We start from the raw sequence: 26,119 nt of genomic DNA, 5'->3' as shown, positions 1-26,119 counted from the left end.
AATAGACGAGTAGGTACATCGCGGGTACAGTTCGCGAAAGAATTATAACGCGTACACCCTCGGCCTGCCGTTGCTGCGGCACGGGCGAACACATTTCGTGAGACTTGTACTATACCCACCACTAATTATAGGCCGAGATACTCGAGGCTTTTGAACACTCGCCAAGTATCTTTCGAATGAAATTAAAGGGGGACGAAGAGAGAAAGATAGGTGGAAACGGAGAACGAGTCGCTTCTCACAATCAGCTCGTGTTGTAACCCGCGGATCACCTGCACGACTTAACCTTTCTTCCTTATTTTCCTCTTCGCTCAGCAACGGTGGCAAAGCCAAGACCGCACACCTCACACATATGTGTGTGTACATACAATTTCTATGTTATTATATCCAACACCATTTGCGCTATCTTTCCATCTATCTACCTATCTATCTATTTATCCATCCATCTATCCGTCGACATGAGTTCACCTACACGCGGTTCTAAAGAATTTGAATGCAGTGCAGAGCGAGACATAATAAAGACGGAGCGTACCGATGTCGATTAATAATTCGAAAAGCAGGTTACGCACCGAAAGAAACAAAAATTCACCAAAACTCGTACAAATCTCAGCAAAGCAAAATTGAACGTGAGAAATAAAAGGAAGAAAAAATAAAAGGTTGCGCATCTTAATCCTTCACTTTATTAGACAGTGCAAATGAACGAGCCCTTGGTCAGCCATCTTGAATTTCGTGTTCGAAAGAAGCGACGGCGATAAGCTGCAATAATTATTGTTTGAAGGGAGTAGTAGTGGTATCGTGAGCGATACCCAAACTGTATATCCGCGGGATACTTTGCCCCCACTTCTCGCTGCTGTTGCACGAAATTTACTACGGAAGATTCGTCATCCCCCCCTCCCAATGCTCCGATCACCCATCACCCATTTCAAAACTCCGTGCCAAGGGTCGAAGGAAGAAAAAGGGCCGAAAAAACTAAATGGAAAACGCTTATGAAGTCGTCCATTGAAAACGGCTTAGACGCGTCGATTTCAAACCCCTCCCTCTCTACCTCTCTCGCTCTTTCTCTCTTTTGGGTGTGTTCGTATTTGCGGACACGAGTATCTATAACACGTACTTGCGTACGTATGTATAGCGGGTGCTGGCATACGCGAGAATGCGATAATAGACACAGCGGCGACAGACTCGCCGCACGATAATAACAATTTCATTGTCATGCTTGTTATCATTTTTTTTTATTTTTTATTTTTATTTTTAGACAATTTTTTTCACGATTGCAGACCACGTTCAACAGATTCTGAATAAAGTGTTGCAGTTACTGCGTTCATTCGGCGAAAAATTTAATGCGAAAATTGGAAAACGGAATCAATGAGCACAACTAATGGCGCGAGCGTGTTTGTTGTTAAACAAGAAAAGAAAAGCAAAGAAAAGAAAAGAATAAACATAAATAAATAAAATGCAGAGGAAGAACGATTCGTTTGTTTAGAAATGTTAATGGACTAGTGACGTAATCGGTTCGAAAATAATTCTATACGGCTATTAAATCGAAGCCTCCATGTTGGATCATGGATCATGAGCCGGGCTCGTGTGAGCTGCTGCTGCGGAGATAGCTTTTGTATGTAGGTATAACAACGATATGCTTATTGGATGTTTTGAAGAATGTCGAAATAAAATTCCCCGTCTCGTCCCCGCTTACTTCAAACTCGTTCGCCTCGCGGTTGTAATAATTCGTATAAATGTTGTTGTGTAAATCATCTCCTCTCTCGCGGTCGTTTGGCTCTTAAAGTCCGAGTAAAACAATTGCACCATTGTTCGATTTTCATCAGATTCGCGTCCCGTAAATATGCGAATACGTAACGAGAATTATTATTATATATGTACAATGTACAATACATACCTATATACACGTACGGTAACGTTGCGTTAAATACGTAGCTTAAATTTCAAACAATTGCGCAATTAATAATCGATGAATGTCTCTGAAACTTTACGCCGTATAATTATTCAACCTTCGTGACAATGTAGAATTCGTGATAAACAAATTTTCAAATTTTTACTACGACTTCGAGTCGATTATATCTGTGATGACGTAAGGGTGACTACTCAGGCGCAAATCTCAGTGATGTACGCAAGCTACGCGCCAGACATTCCACTTTTATTAATAAATAAATAAATAACCGTGAGAATCACCGGGTAAGCATTATCGTGATAATTTTCTTCGGGTACGCACTGTAATATATAGGTATATACGTATAATACGTATTTCCTCTGCCGTTTTGACCGCAGTTTCTTTTAATCTTGTATCTTTTCATCGTATACTTCAATCTCTTATGTTCTGCGAAGATCAAGTTGGTAACGTTATTCTAACGATTCATGTTGAGGAAGAAATCGTTATTTCGCAATTTCAGGAATGTCTGACGGCGCGGTAAATTGTAATAAGGAAAAATACATTCACATTTTGAATACTCAACTGCCTCAGCTACTATAAAATTACAAAACAGTATACTCCCCCCCTCCCCCGCGTTTCATTACGTTAACGTTCCTAACTTTAGCCTCTTCATTTTCTACGCAACAGAATTACCGAGATTTTCAAGATATTTTATTGCCAAAAAACTCGCAGACCCGCGATTGCTTTACCGTATGTAATTAGGTCACGTCATCGAGCTGTAAATTTGAATAAACAACGGGAACGCGTCGTTACGTTTTCGCATTGGAATTTACGAGGATTAAAAAAATAACAATAAATCATACAATTATAATTGAAGTCACGTATTATTTGCCGACATGTGCCTATAATAATCAAGGTACGCAGAATTAATTTCGCTGCGGCATTCTTCCCCCACTGTTTGTCGGAGCGAGCGTCCAAATCATCGCATGGACAACGTTCATAAAAGAATGAGTCAACTAATCCGCGCGCGGATAATTCGACGGTCAACATTTTATACATCAAAGACGCCAAAGCTGAAATTCTTAAAGTCAATAGGTATAGAATCCGAATACAAAGGCACAAAAATTTGTTGATTCAACGTCTCAATTCATTGATCAAATAACGATTGCGTTACATGAATAAAATCCAAAGTATACGAGGACAATTTTTCATCGCCCTGGCAAAATTCGTGTGATTTTATTAATTAACATAGGTTATGAACAGGTTCGCGATTAGTGTTGCAATTACGGCTAACTACATCGTTTCAAAGGGGACCGCCAACTGGTAACGTCACGGCGGGAGATTGCTGCCAGAGGATCTTACGCTTAATTACCGGTTTAATCACGTTACGAAGCGTTGATCCTGTCTTTCATTTTAATTACTATCATTTCAATTTTTATTTACTCGGTCTTCTTCTCATTTATTTTCTTCCCTTCCTTCTCATCCCATTCAACGAATCGATTATTATTATTGTTATTGTTGTTATTATTATCATTCTTACGATCCTTAAATCACGTCTGCAAGCAAGCAACCGATGACCACTGCGATTTCATTACAGTTGTACAGTATGTATACATACGTGGGTATAAACGAGCAGTGCGGTACATCACATCGCGTGTCTTTCGACGACATAACGTACAGGCGATGCTAACAACGCTTCTAATTATTCAATTCCATGACAGGCCGCTATACACGATTATTTTATACCGATTTCCGTGTATCGATCTCCGTCCACCGATAGGCGCTGCAGGCGGCAGCAGGTACGAGAAGGTAGGTAGGTGATAAAGGCTGTGGATTTAAACGTGTTTAGAATTCTCGCCGCCTCGAAGAGAATCGTTAAACCAAGCAAACGAGCGTCAAATCGTCGAAAGATTTCATCTCGGTGCATCTCGCCGCGTTTTAAGCCCCAAGGTTTCGTTAATCGCGTAGGGTGGGCCCTTTGTACACGTTATATATATACAACTGCAGCGTTCGAACCGCGGCGTGATTATGTAAGTGCCTTCGTACCACCACCAGTGCTGTTCGAAACTGCCACGGTTGGAATAAATTATGAATAGAACACGACCCGAGCGGGGAGTTGAACGTATTCCAACTGTGCTCCTACACCGCGACTCTCGTCGTTCCTCCCTCTTACTCGTCTTCGTATATTCGTATTCGTATTCCTTGAAACACTTTGGAAAGATGAAAGAAGATCCCCCTCCTCGTTTATACAAGTACATTATAGAGCGTGCCGAGGGAACGGATTCACCGATGTTTGAAAAATTTTCTAATTTTTCTGCGTGTTATTTTTTTTCATCTTACAGAGGAAGATTGTTATTATTACTATAGAACGTGGCGTAGGGAGAAATTGAAGATTAATAATGTTTAATATTACACAACGAAATATAATTGAAAAATCACATTCTGCCTGCAGTTTTTGATTTCGAAACATGAATACATTACAGTCATCTCGTCAGTTTCCACTCCATTCCTTTAATATAATACGCACGGCGACGCGTTATATTTGACTAATCGTAAGTATACGTTAGGCGGATGGAGAAGCAAAAGAACTAAAAAAAACGAACGGGAGAAAAAAATCGATCTACCGTAATGATTATGCGTGAACAGCACACAACAGCGGCTGAAATTAGTAGCGAGCGATAAATTACCGGCATTAATTATTCAACGAAATGAGTAAGTTATATATGTATATATGAAAGCGAGAGTGGGAGAGCGAGAGCGAGAGAGAGAGAGTGTAAGATAAAAACGAAAAAATGGGAACAAATTAGTGAATAAATAAATAGTAAAGAAAATTTGTCATTTAATTCAACGACTTAATTAAATTTATATTTTGCACTTTCAACGTCGTCGCCGGACGATGAAACGAGCAATCCGCCTTACCTAACAATAAGACAAAGATAAATAATAATCCTGGTAAACACAGGGATAATTTTTCCTGCAAAGAAGCGCAAGTGTTTATTATTATATACAAGTCGCGTCGTCGTCTCTTCTTCTCCTTCCCGGGCAATTCTCAGACAATTATCTTCCGCCATCCTACACCTACACCGGGCATTTTTATTACGCACAGACTCACCCACACGCAAACACATTACACGTAAAGCAAAAACGGTGAAATTAATCTTACGAGAGAAAAGAAGACGCAAAAAGGCGTAAAAAAAAACGCAAACCAACAAAAGATATGAAAAAGAGAAAAGCAGAACACCAGTCACGTAGTTTCAGTGAAAATGTCCAGCAGTTCTTACGCATGCACGTATTCAACTTAATTTATCGTATCATCATTATACCGACACGTATTATTACGTGCGTTGCAGAAACTTAAAAGAGCGGCGGAAGGGGGCGAAAAATTTGCGACACGGTATACAGTGGAATACGATTGAGAGAACAAAGCGAACTGTCGGATGTTGAGTGTAGTGTTTAATAATAATAATAATAATAAATTAATTAATTATTCAACAGCATCCAATAAAATTAATACGTCGCCAGTGCAGTGGTGCGCAGTTTTCCATTAGTTTCACTATCGTATAAATATATGGATAGCCGAACAAAATATTCGGAACATGCTAATTGGCAAATATAGGCAATCGACGAGATCCCTGGCTACGTGAATACATCCTGCGTGTGCGTACCGCCTGCATTACGAATGGTCCGAAATATATACGACTTCTTCTCAGACACCTCATTTGTCTGCAGTGTTAGTTTTTACTTTTCTTTTTTTCTTCATAATACAAATTCTACGAAACTCGACGCCGTATTGCAAAAAGCTCGTCACTCTATCTCGTAGGATAATGCTCCTGCCGTTTTTCCCGCTTTCATTAAACGCGCCAGCTGAATCATACGCGTAAACACGGTAACTTGGGTATATGTATAAGGTATAAAAACCCCGCTACGAGAGAGAGAGAGAGAGAGAAAGAACCCAACGCTTATATTACGTATACTGACGAAAAATTTCTCGGTGATTTATGATGTTTATTTAGAACGGGTAAAAAAAAAGCGAAGGAAGGAAGGGTGGAGGGTAACCCTTCTCCAAACTGTCGCAACAACAAGACACAAAATCAAGCCGTAGAGGTATATCCTCCACGCGTGCATATTTAGGTAAGATTGTTATTAGAAGAAACGCTCGCCCGCGCCTTACGAAGCTTCTGATTGCGGGTACGAGTTCCCTACAAACAGCGACGACGTCGACGTTCCGGTGAGGAGAAAGGGTGGGGTTGTCGAATGCGTGTGTTAACGTGCGTGTATAATGATAATGATAAAAATAACGATACGCACCAACGTGTACGTACAAACGCCACGCGTATGAAGTGCGAGGGAGAAAGAGAGCGAGCGAGAGAGAAGAGAAGAGGTCTGCCTGCAGTGTTTGAAACCGCAGAGTTTCACGCAATCAATACCTCCTCACTACCCCGTTACCCCGCGGGACCGACGGACCGGCAACATAGACGAAAAATTTGACGCCGATAGGCAGGAATCGGACATTTATAACTCAATATCCGCCTTTGCATGTAATATAATTTTCCGAACACACCGATCGTATTACAAGTATTTATTACAGCCGCTGCAGATGGGACAAAAGAAATTCATCCTGTCCATGGATGAGGAGGAGAAAAAAAAATGTACAGGTGTGAATTTCGCAATACGATGACGGCGCAAAGGCTTAAATATATTGTAACTAACGCGGCGTGTATGTACGATTCAATAGCGACGATTACTTCCGGTCGAAGTTTCGGAATCGCTCAAGAGTCCTCCCTCCCCCCTCTTCCTCTCTTTCGTTGCTTCGCATGTACGTGTGTGCCTGAACACGTACCTTATTATTATTCTCATTCTTATTCTTATTATTATTATTATTACTATATGCATATGCGTCTGTGCGTGCATACGTATACACGCAAGGCAGGGAGGCCCATTCTCGCTCTAAAATACGAAACACGTAAACGGAGAGTCGTGTCTGTGTACTGCGTCGATGCGGGACGCGTGGAGAAAATGCCTCGCTTGTGTGGGTGAATGAGGTGAGGGGGGGGGGGGGGCTGGGAACTTACACAGACGCGGTGCGCTGCAGGCAGCAGCCGAGCTGCACGCACACCAGCTTCATTCGGCGAATGATATATTACGTGGCGCATCTATGAAAGTGTTGGTAATACGTGTTTGTGTCGGTGTCGCACCGTCCATACATCGCTCGCGTACTAGTGAGCAGCGCGTATTTCTCTCTCTCTCTCTCTCTCTCTCTCTCTCTCTCTCTCTCTCTCTCTCTCGTTTTCTTTCTATCTATCTGTCTCAATCTTTCTTTCGCTCGCTCTTCTCCCCCTGCGTTCAACGTCCCCTTATGTGTGCGGTGAAGGCAGAGAGAGCGAGAGAGCGAGAGCGAGAGAGAGAGAGAGAGAGAGAGAGAGAGAGAGAGATACTCGGCTCTTCTGCCTCTGTGTGGCGCGAGGAGAGAATTTACGCTGGGGAAGGCAGGCAGGCAGGCAGGCAGGCGCACACACTCGACGAGGTTTACGGTTGATGGTGGTGGTGGTGGTGGTGGTGGTGGTGGTGATGAGACGAGGAGGACACGTAGGTATAAACGACGACGCACACCGAAGAAGAGGAGAGACAGACACTCGCTCGCTCGAATCCGACGGATGAGATATACATAAAGACCTACCATTGCCTCCGTGAGATCGTGTGCGTGCAGGCGATCCCTCGTTGTATCCAGAAAACCAAGCGGGCACACCTAGCCAGTTGTGTTGGTGGTGCGATAGCGGTGGTGGTGGTGGTAGTTCCTTTGGGCACTGGCCGGCGTTAAAATGGCCATTTCGTATAGAAGCACCGCACAGTTTACATTTTTTTTAAATTCGTTTACTATTTCGAACTAGTCGATTTACCTATTTTCAATTCAACTACTACCTTGTAAATAATAAAAACTTGAACCTAAGCACTTGACTAGTCGTTTTTCTCCCCAATGCTTTCTTTCCTTTTCTCCTCACATACTTGTTACTATTAGCACGTAATCAACACGACAACGGATGCACTGACTGGGTGTTTTTTTAACGAGATCACCGACACGTATTTCCCGCAATAATATTACTATATTCGAGGAACGAACACACAAATCCCACCAGCCGTCGTCGGAACGAGCCTCCGTGTCGAGCCGAACAACCGACGAACGTACGGTTCGGTCCGTTCGTTCCCTCCGTTCGTCGCGTGTTTCTCGCTGTCGGCTATCTCTCTCTTGCACACTTTCAGACACACGGCCAGGCAGCTACGTACGTATACTCGTACACGCACAGCGAGCGAGAACCCCGGAGCTCTCGGCCTCTCCTCGTCGGATTCCCGATACCAACGAACCGACGAACGAACACACTTTGGCAGCGGGCGTTTCGCGCCGAGACACACCCTGCGCCAACTCCCGATTCCACTTCACGGCTTCGCCGATGTTACGGGGCGTTTAATTACGCCGCGAGTACCTTTGTTTCCACGATTATTCGCCTTCGAACACCTCACCAATGCGAGACCGAAAACGCGGCACTGCACCTCTCTTGTCACAAAGCACTCACAGCAGACCACAACACATGGCTGCAGGCCTCCGCCGAGATCGTGCGGCCTCGGCTTTCCTCGGCTCGACTCGGCCCCGTTCGCTCAGGACCGAACCGAAGTCCGAAGGAACGAAACCCCCGCTAAAATCATCGCCTCTAAACCGTAACCCACCGGCGACACTCGCTTCGGCGGACGTTTATCGTCATTTCGACTTTGTACCACCGCCGCTGTAACGCGTGTCGTCTCGCGACTTGTCGCATTTCACCGTTTTTCATTCCTTTTTCAGCAACACCTCGTTGAACGAACACTCGACGAGATTCGAGTGTAGGTAGAATGGTACTCTTTTCAGGCTGATTGTCAATATGTTTTGCAGGTGCTGCTTCCCTCGACGTGAGGTGGAGGTTGTCCCGACGTCGTACACACACACACACACACACACACACATATATATCATCATCGTCATCAATTCGATGAATTCCGTGCGAACGATGTATCATTGAGAGCCGCGGGTCGACTTTCCTCTGATCCACTTGGCGAGATTAGTTACGGCGCTGAGATGACGCGTGGGCCGCGTTTAATCGCAACAAAGAATATCGATATTCTTCGCTGAAAGCCGGTCGAGCTCCCTCGTCCTGCCCAATTTATCTGCGATACAGTTTCGCGACTCGAATCCTGGATAAATCTTCTGTAAACAACTCTCGAATTGCTTTCGGTAGAATCGCTGATTGGAGTCGTATTTTGGTTTCGAAAAGCTTAGCTGCGACGGGGGGAAACTTGCGCGTATCCACGTCTCAAAATAGCAAACATCCTGGCGAAACGTATAAATCAATTATTTAAATCGTGCTCTTGTCAGCGGGTAATCCGCGCGTTTAAACTAGGTTGCGTAATAACCGGCCACAAGACTATTTGCCGGCTTTATTGATATACCTGCGGGATACGAAGCGAGGCCTTGTTACGCATGGTATTCGTCCTCGTGACGTATCAAAGTAAGTAATTAAGTTACACTTAGTTAAACACCTGTTCAGACGAATCGAGGTACATACCTGTTTTGCCAAGCAAAATATTGATTCTCGCCGGAGGGGTACGACAGCGGTCTAAATTAGAATGAAGACGAACTTATAACCAGAGACGGTATAAAACCGCACGCGGTTTCCATATAACGTACGCATATTACATATAGTCGTTAAGTTTACCTCTAAAAAGTTTAAACCACGATCATCGGTCGGCCGGTGAAAATAAAAATGAAAATTTCGACGGCTTGTTTGACCCCGTTCATCGGGTACCTAATTGGGGGTCCTGAACGCAACCGTGTCGGACCTGGCAAACCGTTAGAGCTTCGCAGAGGCGTCGTTCGCCGGGCGGCTAGCTAGGAGAGAAACTCAAGTTGAGCCCTTATACCCGTCAGCCTCGACGGCGGACAAAGGCGCTTCTGGGCTCGGGGGGAGGGGGAAGGGCTCGGTATTATTATATCGCCGTTTCTCTCGAAAAGCAAGAGAGGCTCCTTTGAGTGACAAATCTACCGAAGGGAAGCCAACGAGTACGGCCCACACCTATCCCTCTACCTATACTTACACCTCTATACCTGTGTATACGTATAACAAGGGAATCGGGAATCGAATTTGTTTTTAATTTCACGCTCGCGTCCGACGGTATAATCATGACGCGGTAATCGTCGATAATCACGCTTTTACGCCCGCAGGATCGATGATCCGCGCCCGTAACGCGATATAACACACTCCTAATTGCTTGCCAGGAATCCGACGGCACTTGGTATCTCTGCGTGTAACCGTTTGTAACTACCGGTAATTTTAACGTCCTAAAATTCGAGATGAAATTACAGGTATACCCCGGCCCGCCATCTTGCCGATATATACTCGTCAGGTTCTTCTTGGGAAATCTTGAACCTGTATTACGGTCCAGTTTGGGTTCCAGAGACATGGCTCGGTGACTCTGTCCCCGGGAGGGAACGGTGATAATTGAAAGTAACGGAGAACAATGCACAATGAGACAAATTTTATCGTCAGACACGACTGCGGAAAATGCGCGGTGCGCCGTTTTCATTAAAATCAATTGTCCGTCGTAGGTATGCGACGAATCTAACCGGGAAAATAATTTCCTGCTCAGGTAGAGGGATTTCTATCGGGGAATTTCAGGGACGCTGTTCGGGGCTGGTTTCCTGTCGTGTCGCGTTGTCTCTCTCTCTCGCACGACTCTTGTCAGAAACCCCGTGATGAACTGCGCTAAGAGGCTCATGTACGAGCAGCATGCGTGCCGGCTCTTCCTTCCCCCCGACCCCTTCCTCATCCTCCGCCGTGCGTTGCGTCACCTTTCGCTTCTGCTTCTGCTTTGCCTCTTCGTATCACAAGTGCTCGGGTGCTTTGCCTCTGCAGCGTTACATCCCTGCAGGCACGGAGCTTGCACACCCTTTTAATAACAGCTTCGGAGGAGGGCCTTGTTTCTTTAACAGATGAACGTCAAAACTGAAATTAGTCTGCCGGGTGCCGCTCGAATTCTGCTGCTGCGGCTGAAAGAGAAAGAGAGATAGAGAGAGAGTGAGAGAGAGAGATTTTTCGTGTGCCTGCACGGTACGAAAGGCGGGTGAGAAGACGACGGAATTTATACCCCGATGCCGCTTCGGGCCGGGTGATTCAATCTTTCATAAATCATGCAGTATTGCCCAACCCGGTGGTAAGAATTGATTGCAGGTATTGAGCGAGTTAGCGGAGCTTGATGTCATACTTATACAGCCTAATGGGCTTCACCTGTATAGTTATACGACCCTCTGTGTATATGGATATAATGTACGTACCTTGGTTTATCGCGTTTATCATTGTCGGTATCGAAAACTTTCGTAGAATTAACTCGGTTGTTCCCGACAAGCAGAGGGAGAGAGAGAGAGAGAGAGAGAGAGGGTTTTTGTAAAAGGTCCCTCGCGAGATTGATCAAGTAATTATGATTTTCGATTGTAATCCCGCCTCGTACCGACTCTCCTTTTCTCATTATAACCATCCAGCCGCACAGCGAGGGCTCTGCGCACCACGCCGTCTACAAACTCTGTACCGAACCGGTTGCCTATTATTTCCCGTACGCACACAACAAGCCGCCGTTATTTCGAGGCAACTATACGAAGCAGCGCTTCGATCTCTCGTACCTGTTGTAACCCGATGATGCGTAGATTGATATATTCGTGATTAAAAATAAAACACTCTACCGTATTGTTCGGAGGCGGACTGCGGCACTGCGTAGCATCGGGTGCGTACCACCTACGTGTTTGAATTTGAAAAACGGATAAACACACGCGGCCAATAATCGTTTCGAGCTTAGCGTTCGGCTTTGGGGAAAAACGGACCGATAGAAAGGTGTTGTTCCATCCATATTTATTCTTCCTGCAAAGGTGGCAGTTTTCTTTCTTTTTCTCTTACCTTCTTTCCTTCTTTTTATCGCTTCTCACGACTCGCTGCCCACACACGGCTTTGTGCGATATATGCATACCTACATATGTAGAGAAACATCGCACTGTCGTTCGTTCGAAAAATTCGTCTCATCCACCGTATCTTGTTATACCAAAGCTGGAACACGTGCCGCTACAATATATCATACACCTAGTCGTGTTTGTTCCGGGGACGCATCTGTTTAATTAACAGCCAATAACGAGCCGATAATTTCTCGCCCTGGGATTCGAGAATGCCGCGCGGGTGAGGGAGTGGAAAATTTCGTTAATAAAGTATAGATTTGATCGTCCTGTGAAAATGGAAACAAAATGGATTTATCCTTTTCTCATAGAAACAGTGGCTTATTATTTTCGGAGAAATATTTCAGCGAGCCAGAAAATGTCGCTCTTTTAATCTCTTCCCTCCTCGGGTACCAGAGGTCGAGTTACGCTCGGGCTACGTTCCCGCAAGCTGCACGTTCCTGCGGGTGGGTTGGATATCCAGGACCCGATTTCAGCGAGCAAGAGTGGACGAGATGAAAGAGAGAGAGAGAGAGAGAGAGAGAGAGAGAAAGGGAGGGAGGAGGAGGAATAGCAGATTGGCAGCGATAGTATAACAAAGGCGGTGAGCCTGAATGTGATGGTCTGAATTTTATCGAAGCTATAACATCGTTTAAATCGGGCGAGCAGCGATAGACTTAGATTATTCTGCTAGCTGGTCCGCTGCTCACGTAGGAATAGCTGTGTTTAGAAGGCAACTCGAACGGTGACTTGCACCTCGTTCGTTACATGTATATGTATTGACGTATGTATGTACCTATCTCGGAACGTAGTATGTATTGAATTAGAGAAAACGGAAAAGACTCTTTGTTTTAAATAGATCGTTAAACTTGTCACTTGATCCGGATCACGTGTACAACTTGCCCATGACACATGCGTTAGGTATAATAAATATAATAAAACTTCCTAGCGTGCATCGTATCGCGTCGAGTGCAAGGTTGAGTTTATACGCACACGGTATCGTTTCGATGTGAAATTCCGTAAACGGTATAAGGTATCGCAAATGAATCAGGCTATTTCGTAACGATTAAAATACTCTTTTCACGCCTCGACATATTACATGTTATTATCACAGGCTTGGTGCCTTGTACCCAGCGACGGAAAAGCAAGATAATTGCCTGCGGTGTTTGTTAAGGATTCCCCGAGAGCGTTGAAATCACGAGATATAAGCTATACATATTCATTGCACCTCTGTATAACAATAATTGTCGGAGTTGGAGTTTCCGAAGCCTAGCCTCGAATACAAAGACCGGATTCAAAACACGGCCCGGTATAAATTACAACGAGGTACAAATTTAAAATATTACAAAACCATGTAGCCTCAACGCGGGTACCGGAATAATTCCAACGGACGACACCGTAAACGCATTGAACCGCAGCTGTAATATTTTCAGACTAATCGAGTGAGCCGCCGTGACTTATATATTTTATCGCAGTTAACAATAATCCGACGTGCACGTGATTACCCTCGTTCTAAAAAATAGATACGTTAATACGAAGGTAAACATTGTTCCATAAAAAGCTATCGACGCCGGAAAAACGAAGTGTACAGAAAACGTGGTAATAATAATAACAATAACAACAACAACAACAACAACAACAACAACAACAACAACAACAACAACAATAATAATAATAATAATAATAATAATAATAATAATAATAATAATAATAATAATAATAATAATAGTAACAAGCAAAAAGAAGTTTTGAAAAAACACTGATTCAAAGATGTACGATATTTTTCATCCCACAACCCGACCCGGCAGGCTTTACTTCAAAGCGTTGCCATGTTTTCGTTCGTGGAACACAGTTGGGTACAAAGCCGTGCTTTTCATGGATTATTGCGTATGTCACCAGAGTCCCGGCTGGCAGACCCTGGCGCTAATCGTAAGCAGCCCGGGTATGGCCAACGTTTAGAAAGAATAGAATTGACTTTGCATAGCGGCAATTACTGAGCCGACCTAACCAGCCAAGGCATTATCGCATATTTTATATTTTGTGTCAAGTCTATGTTAGAGGTATACCTCTACCGGGGGCACTTAAGCCGATCCGCTTCTCTGTCTACTGGCCAGTTAGGGCCTCGAATATAGGAACTAGTTGAGCTATAGACGTTTGTACCTGAGATACTATTTCTACGACAGCGCATACGTACGTATGCGTGCATGCCTATAGGTATACTTGTAAGTAGATATTGTACCATACTTGATACTCGCAGCGCGCTCGGGCGTTCAGCAAAGGATATGAGCGAAATATAACGCTGCATCGCTGCACCTCTCAAACAAGACCGATACGCATACACTTACAATTAAACGGATGATAGAATTCAGTTGTGAGGATTTTACACTCCACTCGATATGTAATTGATATGCAAGAGTTGTGCGATTGAGCGCGCTGCATAATTCTGTCATGATCGTTGACACGTGGTGTCATTTTTTAAGGACAATACTGAAACTGGAAGGTGTACGTCTAACCCTCCTAATTTCTTACGTACACTACTCTGAACTAGTTGAGTGAACTAGGTTTATTCCCCCATATCATAGCTTTATCATACGTAACACGTAAGACAGGCCATTTACCTGGATCAGCCCGTTGTTCCAGCGATACCTTTTTGGACGTCTAGCTTGCCTGTATTAGCTCCAGGGTATGATACGCAAGAAAAGAAGACGGCAAAAAATCTCTGTGAACGAGTTACGGACAAATTGCGTGACGTCGTATTCGCGAGCGATTCGAACCCCTCGCTACTAACGCATGGCACACGCGTGCGTTATCCATGGTTTGTCGCACACAAGGTTAGCGTGAACCGCTTGTACGCGGGCGTGCGTGTTCCTTTGATGTTCGAGCCAATGCTAAGCAGCGGCAAGAGCTCAGCCTAGCTCAAATACGGTAGCGAGCAATTCATCGTAAGATTAGAAAGTTGCTAACGAATTTGAATATGTACGCGTACCTACAACACACACGCTGGAAAAGGGTGGAGCAGGGGGACGACGCCCCAATTTTCACCCTGCCTGACGGCCTACAAGGTGCTGGGTGTCGAGGGAAGCGCTGAAAATACGCTAATTGAACTTGCGCGATGAGGTGTCGAGGGTTGCAGAGATGCTCGGTGAAGACTCCGGGAGAGACTGAAATTACTGCAACCTGTGAGCAAAAAAAAAAACAATGATTGCAGGATGACACAGATCTGCCTGTGAGTGTTTTGAAATTGATCAGGTTCAACGCGGCCGGAATTCAATCGGAAATAGGCGTATGCCTAATATCTACGCATAGGTACGTGATGCAGCTTACAATGATTTTGACGGGCGATGGGTGAAAAGAATTTCTGGCATTTTTTCAACCGTTTCAATTATATAATTGACAAATCCAATCAACCGTGGTTATATACCTACGTATATCCGATCGTGTTGTACCTGCCGTGTATCCCCTCCGCTATCTCCGCCCTAGAACGCCCAACTAAGCTGTGTTCCAATATCTGTCACGTGCATATACGTGCGGGATGTGCGGATATACGATTGTACATGTACGCTCGTGCAGGCAGACGCGTCGGTGTGTATCGTGAATATCTGTAATACATATATCAGGCTGACAGAAGTCCGGCTGTGCTCGCGAGGAACGGGCGTAGACTGTACGTTGCCGACACCGAGCTGAAAACAAACAAACAAATACATTTTTAATTAAATGGGTATCTATCCTTTTGTCTGTTTACAGTTCCCGTCAGGGTACCTACGTATTATTTTTATCATCGTGTAAACATCGTCATCGTCATCTTTCTACGTTATTATTAATGAATTATTATAATACTGTGATAAAATGTTGGTAAACCTGTACAACAGTTATGCATTATGCACGCAATGTCACAGGTATGAAATTTATGAATCTGTACACGCGGCGATTGGGTTACGTAATTATTGTTGGCATTTGATTTCGGTAATGTTTACACATTTTTATCGCGGATAACAAACACGGGTTTAAAAATTAATGGAAAAAAAAGAAAATTTGACGTTTCAACGTGCGGACCACGCTGTTACCTACGTGGCGAAAAATTCCGCGATACCGTGTCTACGAAGAAGTGGCGTAATAACGACGAATTAAGTATTCGTCACGCAATGATTATTGAATTATTCTGCTAAGCGGGTCCATTGAACGTCACGTGTACCGGTGTTGGAAAATTAGTACGTTGATTACGCTTGGTATATTTCGCACAGAATCACGGGTTGCCTAAATTAGCCTTTGATGCTCAACCGTAGGCATGAAAAAAAACCGGCGTTCCAATTGATTCAGAAAATTTGATCAAACTCATAAAATAGTAACTCGCATTGCTTGGACCGATGCTGCGGGTTGTTCGCGCGCTGCAGAGTTGATCCTCGTGCACCTGGTAATAAAAACCGTTGTTCACCTTCCGTGTGCCGGTCGCTTCTCACCGCACAATGTCGTGGGCGCAGGTTGCCTTAAACAACAAGCGCTGCGATATATTAGCTTGGATGCACATTCGATTCGAAAGGTCTCGTATAACAGTAGCTCCCCGTACACCTGATCGATCTTCACTATCGTAAAACAGTGCGAAACAGCTGGATGTACCGTACCGCGCCTCTATTTTCTCGCGACTTTCCTGACGGGGTGTATATCTGAAGTTTCGAGGCACACGGAGTGCTGAGAAGGATAGTACGCGACCATTTTTCGTGCTTAGTAGGAGAACGGATGGTCTAGTCGTCCATATGGACGAAGGATTCCGTTCTCTTTTTCCGTCTCTTTTCCCCTCACGCTCTCTTTCTCTCCGACGCTCCAGCTCGGACAGTTGGGGACAATTAGTATTAAACGGAGTGTAAGCGTTGGATTTACCGGGTCATCTTTGCGCAGTGAAAAAGCCCCGCAAGTTCGAGCACTTACCGGATCTCCTCGACTTTTCTCCCTCGCCGAGCGTTGTGAAAACTTTCGACCAGATTTTTCCTGCAGGTGCCATCTTACCAGCTATCCGAAACTTTACTCCTTTACAACAAGTGCCAGCTTCGTCTTTCCCCCTCAATTCACACCACGGCGGAACCAGCGGTGTAGATTGTATACCATATCCACCGTTCGCCTCGCTTACCGGCGTCAGGTTTTACGGAGATAAATAGTAAATCTATATGCCGGCTACGTGCGGGCTGGAAATTGAGTATGTGTACGGTACACATACGTATATCTATATTCAAGGGGCATAGTTGAACCTTAAAGCGGAGTAAGCTAAACCTACCTGATACAACCTTTGAATAACCGGAGTGTTTCTCGTGAAAACGTGTCGCTACGACGCAGTTCCGTGTCGCAACGTTCCCCCGAGTCTTCGTTTTGCCTCTAATCGCGCGGACGAGTTGAAATTTGGTCAGAGATATGCCAACCACGTATCTCTGCGCCGGATCGCGAATTTTATTATTACCGCGAACAGAAGTTCTCGCGGCCTCGCGAAGACGGTGACAATCCGGCCTAGTCCGACATCGTTAAATGAGAAAACATCCGGCTGGGGTAACGCGATATGGCGACGAGTTCAGCTGCGCAGGTGAGCGCCGAACCCGATTATACGTGGTCCTCGTTATTGGCGGTCGGATCAAATTCCCTCTCAAAAATAAAATAATCCGCTTTGCATATTGCACACTGATACGTTCCGCTGCAGTACACTCGAAACGAAAATCTCCTCTCATGCATACTAAACAACTTCTACTCTACCATTTTTCCTACTTTAATCACCCGGCGTGCGTGCCCGCGTACATACGTACCTACCTATAACCGTTCGCTCGAAATTTCATTTCCAAGCGGATTAACGCGGAGAGATCGATGACGTTACGATCCAGTATCATTCGTTTCACCAGATGATCGGATCATCCCCACCCGTGATGCGAACGACTGTGACGTGCGCTTATATCTCGGCGAAATATCTTTCCCGGCGGCACCTTAAACGCACATACGTGTTCGGGATTCCGGGAGGCGCGACGTCAGGACGCATATTACACGACGCACTGGCGTTAACGTGGGTGTAACAGCGGAATCGTCATCGCCGGTGGGAAAAATTGTCGAAAAATTGACGACGGCACGGCGGTACTTGCCGATGTACACCTATAACGTTGTAATTGTTATCGTGCGCGTGATTTTCTACATCAGCTCTTCCCGCATACACGTCCGCAATCATTATTTGTGTTTCGGAACGAAATGAAACTCCTGTGAAATCGCACGGGGTGAGGCGAACCGGCGGTCGTGGCCGAGTTCGCGAGGCGGGGCTAAGCGCGGGTCGATATCAAGCACCCCTCAATGGAACCACCCGGGTTCCTCTTCCATCCCCTGGCGCGCACCCCTCGCCCCTAACTCCGTCGCTCTTTCTCCCTCCGAGGACCTCGCCGTCTCTCTCCGTCGCTCCTTTCCCCCTTTTTCCTGCCGTCCCTCTCCCTCTCCCGCTCCTTCTCGCGCTCTCTCTCTCTCTCTTTATACCCGAGTCGAGCCGTCCTCCTCCACTCACTACGGCCTCCGTATAGTGTATTTTACAGACCGTGCACGTGCACGCGGATACGTGGGTAAAAGACACGCGCACAACTGGACATCACTTCCTGCGGTACACAAGCATTACAGGTATACGCTATAACTTAGTTTCCTGACGGTCTAAGCCTTTTTATTATCGCCCTATTGGCTTCCTTTTTATTTTCCCGCTCGCGGATCGCATCTGCAGGCTTAAGTCGGACGATCCGAGATATTTTTTTGTTGCAGTTTCTGCATGATTCCTTCTCGCTTTGTATGTTCGCACTTTCGATATGCTTTCAGCGAACAGTCACGTCGTCGAAGATTGCGCAAGCTTCACGAACTGTAACGTTATATGTGAGACGAAGCATGGACGACGACACCTGCCGGAATTAGTGCGACGCGGGGCAGTTAACGTTTCTACTATACGTCCAACGGTGCGGGATGGGTATAACGTATACAACTCGTGCCAACGCACGCTCCTAACCCTTAACCGCATTTTAACATTTACAGAGTGGACGAGAGAGCGTGTGAAGTCGCGTACCCGACGGACATAACTATCCTGACTCGAGTAACACGAGCTCATCTTTTTAAATTTAAGAGGGCGTACGACTCGAGGGGCGGTAATAACTTCAGGGGGACTGAAAACCTGACTACTGAAACGAAGCTTTTGATAACCTGCTTTTATTACAACAGTTTACCGGTCCGTTGAAGCGTGCATGTTCAGCTCATGAAAGTCAGGATAAGTGAGACAATGCCATTTATGTAGAATATTTTATTTTTTGTTCAAACTCGAATTTCTTTGAAAAATGCTAACGAATACACCGCGTAACAACGACGTATTTTAATACCCACCTACGTGACTAATTCATGTACCCTGAATCATTTTCCCTCCCTAATTTGCGATCGACAGCGGGAGGAAGCCGCGGGTGAATGTTAAATTCGTGTGCCAGCATCACGACGCAACGAAGAATCAAAGCGGACCCGAGGAGGAGCGGCTCCTCGGAGATTGTTCGACAGAGTCAATATAATATAAGCATGCGTGATGGCCCCCTCGAACAACGAGATCTACGGCTTACCGTCTTCTTAACGGTGCCTTTTGTCCGACATATTTGACAGCAGCCACTGCTTCATTCTCAGACCTACGGCAAGCACCGCAGCAAGACTAATGGCGAACGTGTATCACAGGCGGCAATTTACCCGCTCGACAGTTGTCAGTAATTGGTGATCCGTTTTGGAAATGGTTGGTTTCGGGCCTCGAACCGATACCTTACAATCGGATAATAATCGTCTAACTGATTGCACGAACGCTCGAGTGGCGTGTGCTTCGGCAAAGGAATTTATAGACAATGGGATCAATGCGAAATGAACCTCATTGTCTATAAATTCCGTTCCTCCGTTGGTACCCATACGTACGCGCAACGCGAGTCGCTGACTAAGTGACACGAAGTAAGAGTGCCCGTGTCAACGTCAACGCGTACGTACATTTGTATTACGTCACTCGTTATACGCGTATACGAATGTGGAGGCTATATATTTTATGAAAATACTCCGCAGAGAGCGAGTGGCCAGCGTATCAATAATAAAAGATTTCAGCGCAGCCTCATGTTTATATGCAGCTTTATTTCTCTCCGGGGTCTGCCCTTTGCTCACGACTAGCATTATCTCGCTCGCTCGCGCGTATTTTGCCTCCGAAAGAGGCCTCCCTCCACCCCTCTCGCCCCGACCTCCGGTAGGGCCATTAAAATTCTGAGCGCCACGCCGTTGAAAAATTACGCTTCTCCCATCCTCGTCTCGCCCTGGTCTCGGTCCGATTACCTCCTCTCTCTTTATCGCTCGCAGCTGAGCCACATCCGAGTTTCTCTTACCCTCTCTGGCGTTCCCGGGGCCGCCTAGCGGCTAACATCACCGAAAGACAGCTCTTATAGAAATATTCCGTCGGGCGTCCCCATCCGATTCACTTACCTGGAGGGCTCCTTTGCCTCCGACCTCGGCACCGTGCTGCAGATATCCCGCAGGCACGTGTGTATACGCGGAAAGGATTTATAGTCATATTTGTGTATTCGTTCACGCGTAAGGATGCACATTCGGGACTAACCTGCAGCAGCAGAAGCAGCAGCAGCAGCTCCGAAAGGAAATTGAGACCGGGGCTCCTCGCGGAATCGGAGGGCTCGTCGTGTCCGACGACCATTTTGTTTTGTTGAAATTGAATTGTACGACGCGTCGTCGACGGATAGCGAAACCTGAATTCCAAATGAAAAATACCAGGAGGGCTTTTTATTGCGTTGCCAAAATTTGTGCGACCTCCCCGGGCCTCGAGGTCCTTGCTCCGGGCTCCGACGCGCAAACAAATATCCAGCTCTCACCCCGAAAGGGGATCGCCGCAGACGCAACCGCGCAAGTTGATAAACACTGCTGCGGTCGTGCACGGCTATCGTCTTTTCATCTTCTTATAACTCACGGTTCGACTGTTTCCTTCGGTTCAACTCTCAAATAGACACATCGCTCGATTGTACGTACATATGGTAGCTTTAAGATATGCCAGAAACTTTCCTCTAACATAGTCCGCAGTTTTTCACGTCGTCGAGTTCGTATCGTTACAGGTATAAGCGATCCAAGCGCCTAGTATTTACCCAACTAGGCGATCGCTGATCTGTGACTCTGATCGCTCCTCCGTACAGGTAAATAATATCTCAGGTAAATCTTTCGCCAACTCCATGCAGCTGCCTTATAAGAGACGGTATTATACGGACTGTGTACTGATTGCGCAACCGTCGACCACGGATTATACACGACAAGCCGTGAATGAGTACAACGTTCACGTCAATTTCCATCGTGTCAATGGTATATAAATTCCGAGCCGCGTTCATTCATTCTCGTAAATATTGGTCGCACAGGTTTCGTTGTTTTACGGCCTTCGGCTACCACCCGATACTTTTCGGCCCCCGCCGATCCAACGATATTTTATTTTCACCCCAAGCTATTCTTATCGGGAAGATAATCACGAGCGAGTTGACAAGCTTCTCGTATCGCGAAGCGACGCGGTGGTTAGATTTTTGTAAATAGGAGAGAAGGAAAAGGGGTAGAAAGAACCCCTCGGAGCGGCTGCTCGTCGACCCCTGTAGCTCTACGGCCTGCACGTAATTTACTGCCAAGCTGTTCTAGGCGGTAATCAAATCTCGTTCCCGTGACAAACCTTATTTTATCTTCACGCTAAATGCCGACATGGAACCCATACCTAATTCAATTGGGACAGTCGGTGACTAGACTACCAAAAAATCTTCTGTTTCGCTCTCGTACGTTGTATTGTTTCCCAACGTCTGTGCGTACGCGAGTCTCTGCATCCGTTGAGCAAAAAGTAGGTACCCATGGCACCGTTCCTTTTCTTCTTTTTCTCTCCTTTCCCAATCTCGTCCACGGTGTGCGATCGCGTGAATAAAGAGTCCGAACCATCCAACACGCACGCAAAGCCACCAGCGACAATCCCCGTAAATGTATAGCCGGGCACGAGCCCGCAGTTGAGGATTTAATTAGGAGATCGAAAAACGTTATCCGGAGTATCGATCAATCGGGCTATCAGCCGTTGTTGCGAACAACTTATATTACTCCCTTTACGGATCGTGCGGAACGACGTTATCGGCGTAGTTTTTGCGGACGACGCGGGATAAGCTTCTTTCGCCTTTCAGAGTGGAGAGGCGTCCAAGTTGCCGGGGCCGCAGAGTATATAGACGCGATAACTCGATACAGAGATCTCTCTCTCGGTCCATCCCGAGGGGGTCCCTGGTCTCTCATCTCCGTTGTTAGTGCGGCGTTGGCCGCGTCACCCAACTCCTGCGGGCTCTCAACTTCGTGATCCCTGACTCCGCCGCGACTAAGGCTTGTAAGACGCGTAAGCCGCAGCCTCTGCAATCGGCCGTTAATCACGTGGCCGAGGTGGTTTCGTACGTATAGATCCGGGGATAAATTAAATGGAAAAATTAAACGGCCGCGTGTCGGAGGAATTAGTACACGCGGGCATTCGTACAATGGAGATAATAAAGCCGAAAAGCCGTAACGCCGCTAACGCGAACGCCATTTGCCCGTTCCACGGTTCCACAGGCCAACTGCCAACACGAAAGCCTCGTTCTCTCCGTCCTCCTCGCACACCCGGAGTAATAATTCCTCCTCGTCTTCCCCAGCGGGGAGCGCCGCGTTTTCTCTTTGTCAGCCGCAGGAGCGCGTATGTATACCGTACGAATAATCAATATTAATGTCATATCAATTCATAGGTACAATGTAGCCAATTATACACCTATACGGCTGTACCGCGTGTATGCTTATTCGGTCCGCTGGTTCCTTCTCATCGCTGGACCCCGCAGCCAGGACATCCAAATTGTAATTTAATAACCTCGCCGCCCGTGAAATGCGACGGGAAAAGATTACGTATATTTAGGTGAACAAACGAGCTACTAAACCGGGGAACGGGTCTAACAGACGACGGAAAAAAAACGCCCCGGCATTGTTGTACCGAGCTTCCGTTTTGCTTCCAATTTTTCTCATTTCCCAGAAACACCGCCTGGGCTTGGAAGTACCCGAGATACTTTCGTTTCTCCCGGCACTAATATCACACCGATTCCTAATCGCCGCGAGTTGATATCGTGTCGGCTATCCTTTATCTTTTTGCAGTAAATGTCGGTGAGTCTGCGAACTCCGTACATACCCCTCATTTAGGACCGTGCTCCGAAGCTATAATCGAGACCCGATGATATGGATCGCCCGTTTGACGTACAGCCCAAGTAATTGGAGAGTAAGGTAAAAAGTGAGAAACTATAAACATAAAGAGTATAAAATGTCTACTCTCGTGAATTATTTTTCTTACAACGCAGTTTTACTTCTCCACCCGAGTCTTAGTACACCATTCGGTAAAATTGCTTGCGAAACGGATAATTAGAGTAGGTTGTTACGTACGACCAGCCATAGCCTTCTATTAAATCTACTTTACACGATTTTGCAAACTCGTGGGATATTTTTCCCACCTAGGAGATACGGTGACGTCCTTTAGTCAGCCAAGCTCTTGATTTCAACGACGCGTATACTGTGAGCTCTACCTACGCAGATTCCCTTGCCACGTCTCGACTACCAGCTAGGTACAAGACTTTGATTTTTCCCTTCAGAATTCTATCGTCAATTTAGCCGTAACTTTACACCTCGTATAATTTAAATACACATGCCTAGGCCTGTACCTACAGATACTAATTTTCCTCGCTTCTTTCTTGGCCTGCATGACGCCCGACACTCGACGCCAACCTCGGCCAAAAACCTACACAAGGGTACGTGCGTGAGAGCGAGCTTCGCCGGGTAGAGTGAAGGGGGATGGAGGTCATTCTCCAAGCACGTCACGTTCTGACGCCACCAAGGGTGCTCACGGCATGTGGTCGCACCCACCCCTCGGTCGACGGAGAGAAGCCACGGGGAAGTGGCGACGAAAGGGAATAGGACGAGGGGTGTGGGGGTGGGGGGCGGTCGTTGGCTCCTCGAAACCCCGAACCAACCCCCGCTTAACTTTACCCTAGTTATAAATACTAATTGCACTATACAAACGCTCTGAAATGTGTTTAACGTTTTTTTTAGCACGTGCTGTGTGCATGTTGGTCCGCATGAGTGGGATTACTCGGTTTTATTTGACGCGTGTATGTGCATGTGTAGATACATCGATGACCGTGTGCCGAGACTTTGAGACTTGAGCGTTTCTTTCGTTTCAGGCATGATCGAGGTTGGAAGACGGTCGGGAGGAGAAACGGTTCGCATGCGAAGAGTGGTATATACGCGATGAATACACATCGGCTGATTGGCGCTGTGCAGATGATGTGGGAACAAAAAAGGCGGGCAGCGCACCCGAACCAATTTCGATTCGGATAAAATAATTGGTAATTCGCCGGCCGCGCCAATCTTCGCAATTTTCCGGATTGTACGGTATGTACCGGAATTATCATCGGCGGAGAATTTTCGTTTCAAGGGGCGACCCTTTTTCGCTCTGTCGTTGTTGCTCTCTCTGCCTCTTTCGTGCTCTTCATTGATTCGCGGCGAACCGCGACAATGAATCATGCCGAGCCGTGCAGCTGGCAAACGTAAAATTAGCTTGTCACAACGCGCGGTACACATACATGTAGTCCTTTTGTTTCCACGCCGATGACGAGACTGTCGGTCGTTAATTCAACGTTTCTTTTTCTGCTGGGATGGTTTTTTTTTTTACCTTCTTTATTTTTTATTTTGTTCACTTTCGGATATAAATTTTTCCTCATCGTCGCGAGGAGAAGGGCAGTTAGCTGGTGAGAGGGTCAGACTCGTCAACTGCGCTCGGCCAGTTGCATGACGACGCGTGGAGCCCAAGGCGAATCACCGGAACCTTATTTATCCTTCGTCAAACGACGCCACCTTTGCAGTATATTCAGCGCCGCGAATAGGAGGGGTGGGGGGAAAATGGTACCCGATATGCCCCGGGGGCAACATTATCCAGGGTGAAAGTTTTCAACATGAGAAACGAGGATATCCATTTTACAACGATCTCCACCATGCAGTGTTGACCGATGTAGATGAATGATAAATAAAACAATATCTAACCAACAATGCAACAATGTGAATAAATTCTCTTCCCGTCCTTCCTGTTATCGTCATTTTCGAACAAAGACGTTCCAAATTGTTACCTCTGGGTAACCTAGAGCTGGAAAATACCGTTTAGACCTCTTGATCAATCGCTTCGACCTACACGAGGGTTGCTGTCTAAGTTTTCCACGACGGTAGAATTTTCTTTTGTCAGAAATGGAAAGGCTTACCGGTCGGACACTTTCATCCTCTGACCATCGTGTGTTTTTCATATTCGTACGTTTAAGCTGACGGTACTTTTTTTTCTGGTCATTTAGCGACGGACGGTATTGTATGTAGTAAGTAAATGGTACGTCGCATCAGACGTCAGGGACGATTGTCAAGAGGGTGCAATATAGCTATATTTCTGGTTCGCCCCGGGTGTCGAACTACCTGGTTACGGCGTTGGGTATATACAATGAGCAATTGGTGCCGCCGAGCAAGAAGTGCAACTGTCCAACTTTACGGTGGTTGTATATTATTTAGCAGTAACAGGTGAACGGCGTGCGATTGAAAACGCGCGCCGTCTCTTTCGCCTGCAATCTGCAGCTTGCACAATATGGTCTACACGTGTATCGTGCATAAAACACCTCGAAAGCAAGATCTGTTTATTTTCAGCCGTCCTCGGTGTTTTTCGACGCAGCGGTGGTGAAACGGTAACTTAAACATCGTTATGCGGCAGTCGCGAACGAAGCGTCTATAAATCGCATTGCGATTTTGCGGAAATCACCCTCTCCCCCGGAAAGTGGGTATAAAGTTTATCTATTTCCGTTGGTGAAACGGAGATTCCTCGGTTGTTTTTGAAACCCTGGCAATGGAAGAGCGAGAAGCTGGGGCGTGGAGGGTTGAAAAATTACCAGATAATGGATTAGTTGGCTGACAGATGGCCACCACGCCGGGAGAAAGAGAGAGAGGGGGGATGTGGTGGTGAGTGCGAGAGAGAAGGGGTCGAACGGGATCATGCGCGGTGGTTGAAAAGGGAGGCCCTACGGTACAGAGAAAACGCTTCGAATCGCGTGAAATTTCACGAGTTTTCACGGCTTGGCTCGCCTTGATACGGGAAATCTGGGAAGTGGGTCGAAGTGGCCTCGGCACCTCGACTTCCC

At 46.2% G+C, this 26,119-nt stretch overlaps 1 protein-coding gene across 4 annotated transcripts in view; it reads right to left on the bottom strand.

Moving 5' to 3' along the window:
• The window catches only part of LOC107221971 (zinc finger protein 608), a 96,134-nt gene extending 87,661 nt beyond the window's left edge, over positions 1 to 8,473 (bottom strand). For 3 of the 4 annotated variants that reach the window (XM_046745596.1, XM_046745570.1, XM_046745593.1), the window contains exon 1: positions 7,557 to 8,473. The gene's annotated coding sequence lies outside the window, so the exon portion shown is untranslated. Of the gene's footprint in view, positions 1 to 3,625; positions 3,807 to 7,556 lie in introns of those variants that run through there. The other variant, XM_046745588.1, reaches the window with a different exon arrangement.
• Positions 8,474 to 26,119: the final 17,646 nt, after the last annotated feature.

The sequence above is a fragment of the Neodiprion lecontei genome, chromosome 1 (genome assembly GCF_021901455.1).
Source record: "Neodiprion lecontei isolate iyNeoLeco1 chromosome 1, iyNeoLeco1.1, whole genome shotgun sequence".
Taxonomy (NCBI): Eukaryota; Metazoa; Arthropoda; class Insecta; order Hymenoptera; family Diprionidae; genus Neodiprion; species Neodiprion lecontei.
Note: the sequence above shows the minus strand (reverse complement) of the source record. Positions and strands in the feature narration are given on the sequence as shown.